The 8,711-nt window shown below is 40.0% G+C and overlaps 1 long non-coding RNA gene across 1 annotated transcript; it reads right to left on the bottom strand.

The window, feature by feature from the left end:
- Window positions 1-5,025: 5,025 nt before the first annotated feature.
- LOC146445477 (uncharacterized) lies at window positions 5,026-8,444 on the bottom strand. The gene is made up of 2 exons (XR_014852186.1): window positions 8,314-8,444; window positions 5,026-6,337 (listed from the first exon to the last, which is right to left on the bottom strand). It is a non-coding gene; the product is annotated as an uncharacterized LOC146445477 (long non-coding RNA).
- Window positions 8,445-8,711: the final 267 nt, after the last annotated feature.

Here is an 8,711-nt window from a genome sequence, read left to right as displayed (position 1 = left end):
AGATAATGCAATTGACAGCAGCAGAATTCTGCCGAGTTCATTTTGGCAACCATTCATGTGTATACTCTGAGACTTTTGTATTTAAAAAAATGTATCTGTGCATAAATAATAACCCCTGAAACAGAGCTGAGGAGAGACATATGTGACAAAAGATTTCCAGGCAGCATAAGTCAGGCATCTAAACCTGAAACTGGGGGACTAAAACTTCTATAATGGAATTTAATTCAGCTATTAGTTAACAGTCCTACCCTGGATGAGGTGAGGTTCCTCAAGAACCAAAATGCCACTTCTTTGCAACAACAGCACCTTATTCTTCCAAAAAAGGTACAATTTAGCCTGATGTCAAACCCACCATAAAGCCTCATTTGCTTTTAGAAACCAGAAATATCTCCACATGCTTCCCTAATGGCCATCTGCAGTTTTCCACATTGTGCCTTTTTTTTCAAACCTCTGTAAATGAAATTTGCCTCCTCAAATCTCAGGCCTTTCTGCCTCTTTGATACAACCAGCAAAGTTTGATTTCTTTATGGGAACAATCAGTTCGGAGTAATTCTGTGAGAGCTTGTGAGTTCTGTGACACAACAAAATAAATACAGCATTGGTACTACTGCAGCTGTTTTGGGAGACTGACTTTCTGGGCTCAATTGACATCCCTTACTCCTGCTTTTCCTCCCACACTTCACTGGAGATTGGTATGGGGTGGGGAGAAGTTGTTTGCAAAACAGATCTTGACCTCGTCAGCAGCAAACAAAGGATGCTGAGTAAGCAATTAAAAACCATTTCTGTGAGGTTTTTTTCAAGAATTTTAGATTGGGATTGCATTTGTCATCTCGTTTACTACCATGACTATTCCAAGAGTTTATACACCAGATTTTCAAACTCAATTTACACACTGATAGTTCAAGTTTTCCAATTCCTGTTTCTGACCTCCATTAAAAACCCCACATATTTAGAACTACAAACTCAAAAATTTTAATATTAACAGCTGAAGTAATGATTTAGAGGGGCTAGAAGTTACTGATTTAGGGGGGAGGAAGTTGGATAATAACCTTCTGGAACTGATTTAAGAAGCTAGAGGTTGGATAATGATTTACTAGGAGTTGCCTGCTGAAAATAATCTATCATTTGCTTAATGATTTTGTGCCTGCCTAGCAAAAGGGAGGATACAGAAAAGAAAGCCAAATAATTGATAAAAATTACATACTGTGACCGAATGTCCTGCTCTCAGATGTGCACCATACTTACCCTTTAAAACTTTATACTTGTAAGAAAAAAAAAATTACACACTATTTTAATCAAGAGATGGGATCATATAAAAGAATGGTTTTGAAGTGAAATATTTTGTAAATCTATTTGATAAACTGAATGATACTAAAAGATTTTGCATTTGCCTTGCTTTTAACTTGATAATCTCAATCCCACAGGTAAGAAAAGATAAATTAATTCCTCCAAACTAATCACAAGAGAATGACATTCCTAGTAATACATCCATTTTATAAAATGTGTGTGCATAAAATGTAAAGTTATATTATTTCACATTTATTTGTGTGGGGCATTTTCAAATTTGTGTGAGTCTGTTTTTAACCACATTATTCGAGTTTCATTTCAGAATGAAGATTTATTTGCTATTGCATCAAAGTCATGTGAAGTTCTGAACTTGCCAAAAACATCCTTCCCTCCATTTGACCTCACCAACATGGGACAGCTTGGTGGTTTTGGCATCTTTTGCCATAAAAAGGGACTTGGATTCAGGGCCTTACTGACCTAACTTGCCCATTTTTAGCTGTTTTTCTATGGAAACAAGCCTTTTGTGTTTACATTTAAAACTTCTGTATATTTCTACCTGTGAGTCCTCCCTGTTCTTGAGCAGCTCAGGGCATGCTGGCCAGTTTAACTTCACAGATACACATAGAGGTTTCAAAAGCAAAGCATGTAGTTTAAGTGTCATTACAGCATATAGAAACTTTAATAAGTACCTTTGGAGGCTGCTGTGTGACCTCAGGGCTTACAATACACCTAGGTTTACCTGGGAAAGAAGAGAGACAAAGGGCAGGACCCTCCAGCAGCAGGAGAAGCACCCAAGTCAGTCATGCATATGACAAATATGCAGGAATACAAGTTCCCCTAGTTCTGGTGCTCTTTGAGTGGCCTGTAGGTGTACATGATGCTCTTTCTGGTCCCAGTGCTGCCTAGAAACCAGTGCCTATCAAGCAGTATTAAAGACTTGTCTGACTTTGCTATTGTTTGGTGGCTACAGGCAGTGGTCACGTATCTGGACCAGGACTCTGCCCTGGACTTCTCCAAGTGATTCTTTGGTCTTGCACAAAGCTGAGTAGAACAAAGTTTACTAGTGGATACAGTATAAATTCACTGGAGTAACCTAGCTGGTAATACCTGGGATTTTTGTCCTTGAACTTGCTGTGATAGTGGCCTGAGAACAGCAGAATAGATTGTATTGTGTGTGTTTATAGGCTGTTAAATCAATAAGCTGCTGGAGGGGAATCTTCCACATCATTTATAAACAATGGTGAGAAATGGGCTCTCAGCAGCACAACTGCACATGCAAAGTGCCTCCATTGACTTCTGCACTGTTATACATTTTGCTGCATGATTAATTTAACTTGTTCCCTCTCATGAACTGCCCACACCAACATTTACCGCTCTAACCAGAGACATAGCTGTTGCAAAGAACTACTATCCCAAATCAGCCTTTCAAATGACTGGGAAACAAAAGAAACAATGAAAATCAGAAGATATTAACATCAGAGAGCTTTTTGTCCACAGGCACCTACACCGGACTGTCCAGGAACAGATGCTCTCTGCTGATACAAAATGTTGATTTGCACTCCTGCTCTTTCACAGTTCATCAGGTTTCAGATCCATCACAGGTTTCCTCCCCTAGCTTTGTACTTTGGTGTTGAGCACTGTAAATGTCAAGTCCTGTACTCCACACTCATCCAACTTTCTGACCCTGAAATTTATTATTATTATAGGAAATTATGGCCTACAGATGAACTCTGCTAAAAGTCATCATAGAGCTGATGCAATAAATTAAACATGTCAAAAGCATGGGCGTGGGCATATGTACTGCAGTATTACTTCAGTACACAATGAGAGGAGGAAATATGGGTGATCACAGACAACCAAGAAATCCTAGTCAGAATAATGAGCAAATTAATGACAAAATAATATCAGCCTGGTCAAATCCAAAAAGAAGTCTGCAACAATGATGATACATTCATTAATTACTCAGGTAATTGATGAATGAAGTAAAACTATGTTGCAATAGATGAATGATAAAAGCATTTAATTTATCAAATTAGTTAGGTTTTATGGAGCAGTTTTTCCAGGTAAGAGTTTTTCTGTTCAGAGCATCACCACCTTCACAGTAAAGAATTTCTTCCTAATCTCTTATCCAAACCTACTCTCTGTCACTTTGAAGCCATTCCCCCTTGTCCTGTCACTCCAGGCCCTCATAAATATTCTCCATCTTTCTTGTAGGCTCCCTGCTGGTACTGGAAAGTCACCCCAGAGCTTTCTCTTCTCCAGGCTGAACAATCCCAGCTGTCTCAGCCTTTCCTCACAGCAGAGGTGCTCTGTCCCTCTCCTACTCACTGATTAATGTCTTGGATAAAGAAAACAAGTTGTAACATTAACTCAGTGAGACACATTATTTTTCCCTTTGCACCTGAAGTTCAGTTGTACCTTATTCCCACTTTTCTGACATGGTACAGAAGCTACACTGGGCAGGTCTAAATGGTGGTCAGTAAGTTTGTATATTTTCCTAATATAAGATGAATTCTTATTCTGTCCTTCTACTGAGTGGGAATTAGCCACGTCCTGGAACTCATGAAAAACAGGAGGTTTTGGGCAAAAATGAGTTTAATTGGTCGTTTCAACTATCTCTGCCCAAACATTAGCACTCATTTCCTCATAGCAAGTCCTTTTGTAATCGAAGTTACTTTGACAATAGAGAGAAATGTTCCTTGTTGATCTAGTGACCCAATAAACCACAACAAACAAGGAGCTGTGAAACACCACCAGCAGCCATCTCTCCTCCAGCATTTTTTCCCCAACATCAAAAGACTGTTTCTTGTAAAACAAACAAGCCTGTAAGATTCTGTGCTTAATAAGATGTATCTATGCAGAGCTACTTGAGCACCCTCCTAATAGATAATTCCACTACCCAATAAAGGTCCACACTCTTCTTGATCTGCTCTGTGTTTTCCTTGTCCCAGTCAGTGCCTTTGGCTGGCAGGGCCAGCACTAGTAGCCCAGCAGAACTGCACTTGGCTGTGCTTCATACCTGGTTCTGACTCATCAAGGTTGTCTGGGAAAGTTTGTAAACATGAGAAATAGCCATTAGACATGTCTGACAAATCAAGGAAGTTCTTGCCGGGTTAGGATGAATAACAAAGGGCATCGAGGTATATTTAGAAAGTCAATGCCGATGTATGATGAGCTGCATACATTTCACAAGCAGCAAAACTGAAAAGTTTGTGAAAGAACCAGTTCTCACAGGACTCCACCCAGACAAAGACAGCAAATAGGCACCAACATATGATGAAGCAGGTAAATTAAATCAAGGCATACACACCCAACCTGGGTTACTTTCAGCATTTATATGATCATACATAACCTAAATGTATTAAATCGGTTTATGGCACTGTGAAATATGAATCTAACTAATAAGACTATTTCATAATTGTTTTTTGAGACAGGAGTATTTTTCAGTGCAGCAGCTTTCCACTGGGAGAGAGGGGTGCATGTAGGCAATACATATAATCTTTCTAGATAAACACTCCACACAGAAGGTATGAAGTGCAACATTTTAATTTTTATTATTTTAATTCTTCATGGCACCTCCTCCTCTGTCTTTTTCTTTCTTCTTTTGTTTTCTTCCTGTACATTTTGATTGCCAACCTCTTTCACTTTATCACGTTTTGATTCTGTCTTCGCCTGATGTTCTGGGCAGTACCGCCAGAAAGAAGGGGGGAAAGGGGGGGGAGGGAAGTGTAGAAAGGGAAAAAAAAAAAAAAAAAAAAAAAGGGGAGGGGCGGGGAAAGACAAAAACGACCCAACCCTGGCTCTGCTCCTGTTATCTGGTGCTAATGATGCTGTAAAGAGCAAATGCTTGGAGTTCCTGTTATTGCCAACAGCCCAGCTGCGTGGAAGAGGCTGATAGGAGCAGCCTCTCTTGTGATGATGCTTATTTTAGCAGGATCGCGGGGCCGGGTACCTGAGTGGGAAAGCCAATATAGCAGCTACCAATGACGGTGAGGGGCTCAAGGGTGTGTTGCTAGCGACAAACCTTGAGTGGCAGTCTGAAAGCACGCTGCTCCCCGTTAATACATGGAAAATAATGCGCGGCAGGTAGTTTTTTCCCGTGTTAACAGACCAAGGCTGCATTTTTAACCTTCCAGTCACGCCGCTGACCTCCTTTTCCGTAGCGAGGGGAGGAGGGACAGAGAGCAGAGAGCTGATGGATGGTGATGAGGTGCTGGGTTACCCCTAGTGTCACTATTCCGCTGCGGTTTACTGTCACACGTGGTGAGGGAACCTCCCCATGCGCTTTTAGCAGATTATTTTTAGCCCATGTAGATTTATAAAAGCACAGCAGAGACTGTCCTTTTCTTTTTAGATCAGCTGGTTCGTGGATGAATCGCTGAGGTGGGAGTATCATTGTCTATCCCGATAGGAAATCAGAATTCCCAGAAAGCCTCCCATCTCATTATCAGCACCAGAGGCAAATAGCGGCATTGTTATTCCATGGGATTGCACCTTTTCAAAGGCTGAACTGCCAGCCCCGGGCAGTGTCTGGTGTGCAGGGGCTGGGGGAGGGAAGGATTGCCTCAAGTCCTTTGGTTTCAGGCTGTTCCATTTGTTTCCTTAGAGGATGATAGTGCCTTGGCAGGCTGCTGGAGGTTTTTTTTTTTTTTGTCTGGCAAGCTCTATCTGTATATTGAGCCCCGTGTAGCCACTGCACGTTGAGCTCTCAAGGAGCTGGTTTTGTGTACGTGGGAAAAAAGAAAAAAATAAAAAAGGTGGAAAAATGTGCAGAATTGCTTAATAAATTCACGTGGTCCGCATGGATATTTTATCTTCATTCTGTTCTTCTGCACCAAGCTGTTAGTTACAAGCCTTTGTTGTGGGTTTTTTTTTCCCTCGCCCCTGAACCCTGCACAATGAAATGTGATTCAGAGTTCATTTTGCTAATCAGTCCTCCTTTGACCAAAAAGTGCTTTTCGGAGGCTTCATCCAGCTTGGTGGTATCAGATTTCAGTGTGAAAGTGCTACATTCCTGACTGCCCTGCACTCTCTTTGTGTTTGATTTTGCCTGGGAAAATAAATTGAATACTTAGGAAGACTAATCCCGTTCAGAAAAAAAGAGAAAAAAAAAAAAAAAAAAAAAAAAGGGGGAAAAATATATTAAATAAATATGAATTTCAGCTGGTTTTCTTTTTTCATACTTGATTCGACTTTTCCATCCATTATTTTAATTTTCTTTTACTGTTGCTGCCCTATTTTTTTTTAACCTTTGAGTTACTTCAGGTTTGATTTTACTTCTTGACTTCTGGTTTTAGCTGGAAAAAAGCCTTTCTCTACGCCTGTGAAAACTCATAAAACCTTTTTTGTTTTTTTTCATATATATAGAAGTTTTTTTCATATATATAGAAGTTACTATATATATTTTTTCATATATATAGAAGTTCTTCTATATATATATAGAAGAAGCTGTAACTTTCACCTTTCACTTCTTGCTGTAGTTCATGACAGAAGTAGCTCATGCTGGAAAAGCTGCTTGAATAATTTGAGAGTCTTAAAAACACTCTGGATTTTTATATTTATTTATTTATTTCTCTTTTATAGCATCTAGCTAAAGCCTGCATTTTTACATATATCTTTTATTTTAAATGCTGCTTTTCCCCTGCCTTTATTCTTCTCTATAATTGTCTTTTTCTGAAGGCACTCGAGGGGGAGGAAAATCATTTGCATCACTGTAGCTTTTTGTCTGAATGCAGTTACACTGGCACAAGATAATATAATTATAGTGCCACTCTAAAGTGACAAAAATGTTGACTAATTCTTAGAAGAAAAACGACTTTAAAATAGTATTTGCTGTGAACTCCTGACATACATTTGAAAATCTGAAGGAGTCTTTTTTGTAGACAGTGAATTCTTAACATAAAAAAAAGCAACACAGAAACATTTTTAATTAAAAAAAAAATCACTCTGCCCATGTTAAGATGATAACAACAACAAAAAAGGCCAAAATGTTAGATCATCCCTCTGTTTCAAAAGTTACATTTATAAAATAAGTAGAACCACATTTTGATTAGTGTATCAGAGAATGTCTTTGTTTTGCATGCAATAGAACATTTCTGTTAGCTGTTTGTTGATTTGTTTTGTTCTTCTTGGAAGGATGGGCTTCTTTTACATTTTTAAAGGCTGTATTTTTATTATATTTGTTTTCTCTGCTTTTGCCTCTTAATTTTTCCTTAAACAGCCTCACTTGCTTTAGAGACACAATTAAGAACCTGAAGACCTTCAGAAAAAAAGAGTTTTTAAACTAATTATTCTGAATATTATCATATTTTAAAAAAAGTTTGCATTTCTAAGCATCCCTCCTGGTCTTTCAAAACTGAAGCTGGCATCTGTGTTGGCTTGAATTTAAATGGTCCCTGCAGGCTCTTTAACTCAAAGAGTTATTTTATTCATTTCGTTGTTTCTTATTTCTTCCCGTAGGGCAGCTACAAACCTAGCTCTTGTATTTGTTTACTTGCCTCACTTTGTTAAAAGATTATGTCTTCACCAGCGCTTACGAATTTATTAGTGCTTAAAATGCACTCAAATTGTCGAACAGTTTGCCTTTATCACTGTATTTTACCTGGAGCATTTTGTGCTGTGATTGTTCCCTGTGTATCCCTAACAATAAGCTCTCTGAATGGAGAAATGCACCCAGCGAGCTGAGCAGAGGATGCAGGGAAGTGTCAAACATTATTTGTCTGGCTTTATTTGCTCCTATTAATATAGCCTTCATTTGTATCGCCTGCAGTCAGCATTTCCAAATACAAGGGAATCTAACTGGGTACCTGACCTCCACATCTACTGAAATCTGTTACTGACACTTTGTTCAACGGGGACAAATCCATCTCCCAGGCTGCATTTCCTCCTGTCCTCTCCCTAATTCCCCCCATGCCCAATCCAATGTATTCCTCCTGGTGCAATGGTAGGACACACTGCATTCCCCAGTCGAGCCCCAAGAACCTCACATTCCATCTGCCCCCTTCCCTCTGGCTGAGTGCTACTCACAATGTCCAGCACTGTCCCTACGGTGGTGCCTGCAGGTTTTTGAGGGGTTGTGCTGGAACAGAACTCCCTGAGAAGACCTGAGCTAGAGAAGAGGGAGATGTGGTGCAGAGTAAGACCAGGAGGGCCCTGAGTGTTTGTTGAGCATCGCTGGACTGCACCTTCCCCGTCACACCCAAAGAGAACAACCTCCAGAGAGCAAAGTGTGTCTCTTCTAAAATATCTTCCTAAATCCTATGCCTGTAGTTACAGTGGCCAGAGAGGGAGAAGGGGTGAGAAAACCATCACTGGGCATGGTGGGAATCCTGGGATGAGCTTTGCTCTGGTTCTTCAGCCTGCCCTCTCCCAGAGCTGCCCTCAGCTAGTGGCACAGCAGCCACACGGGCAGCTTTCTCCATCCA

The sequence above is a fragment of the Lichenostomus cassidix genome, chromosome 1, assembly GCF_008360975.1.
Source record: "Lichenostomus cassidix isolate B80296 chromosome 1, HeHo_3.0, whole genome shotgun sequence".
Lineage (NCBI taxonomy): Eukaryota > Metazoa > Chordata > Aves > Passeriformes > Meliphagidae > Lichenostomus > Lichenostomus cassidix.
The sequence above is the reverse complement of the archived record's forward strand: the minus strand, read 5'-3'. Positions and strand labels throughout refer to the sequence as shown.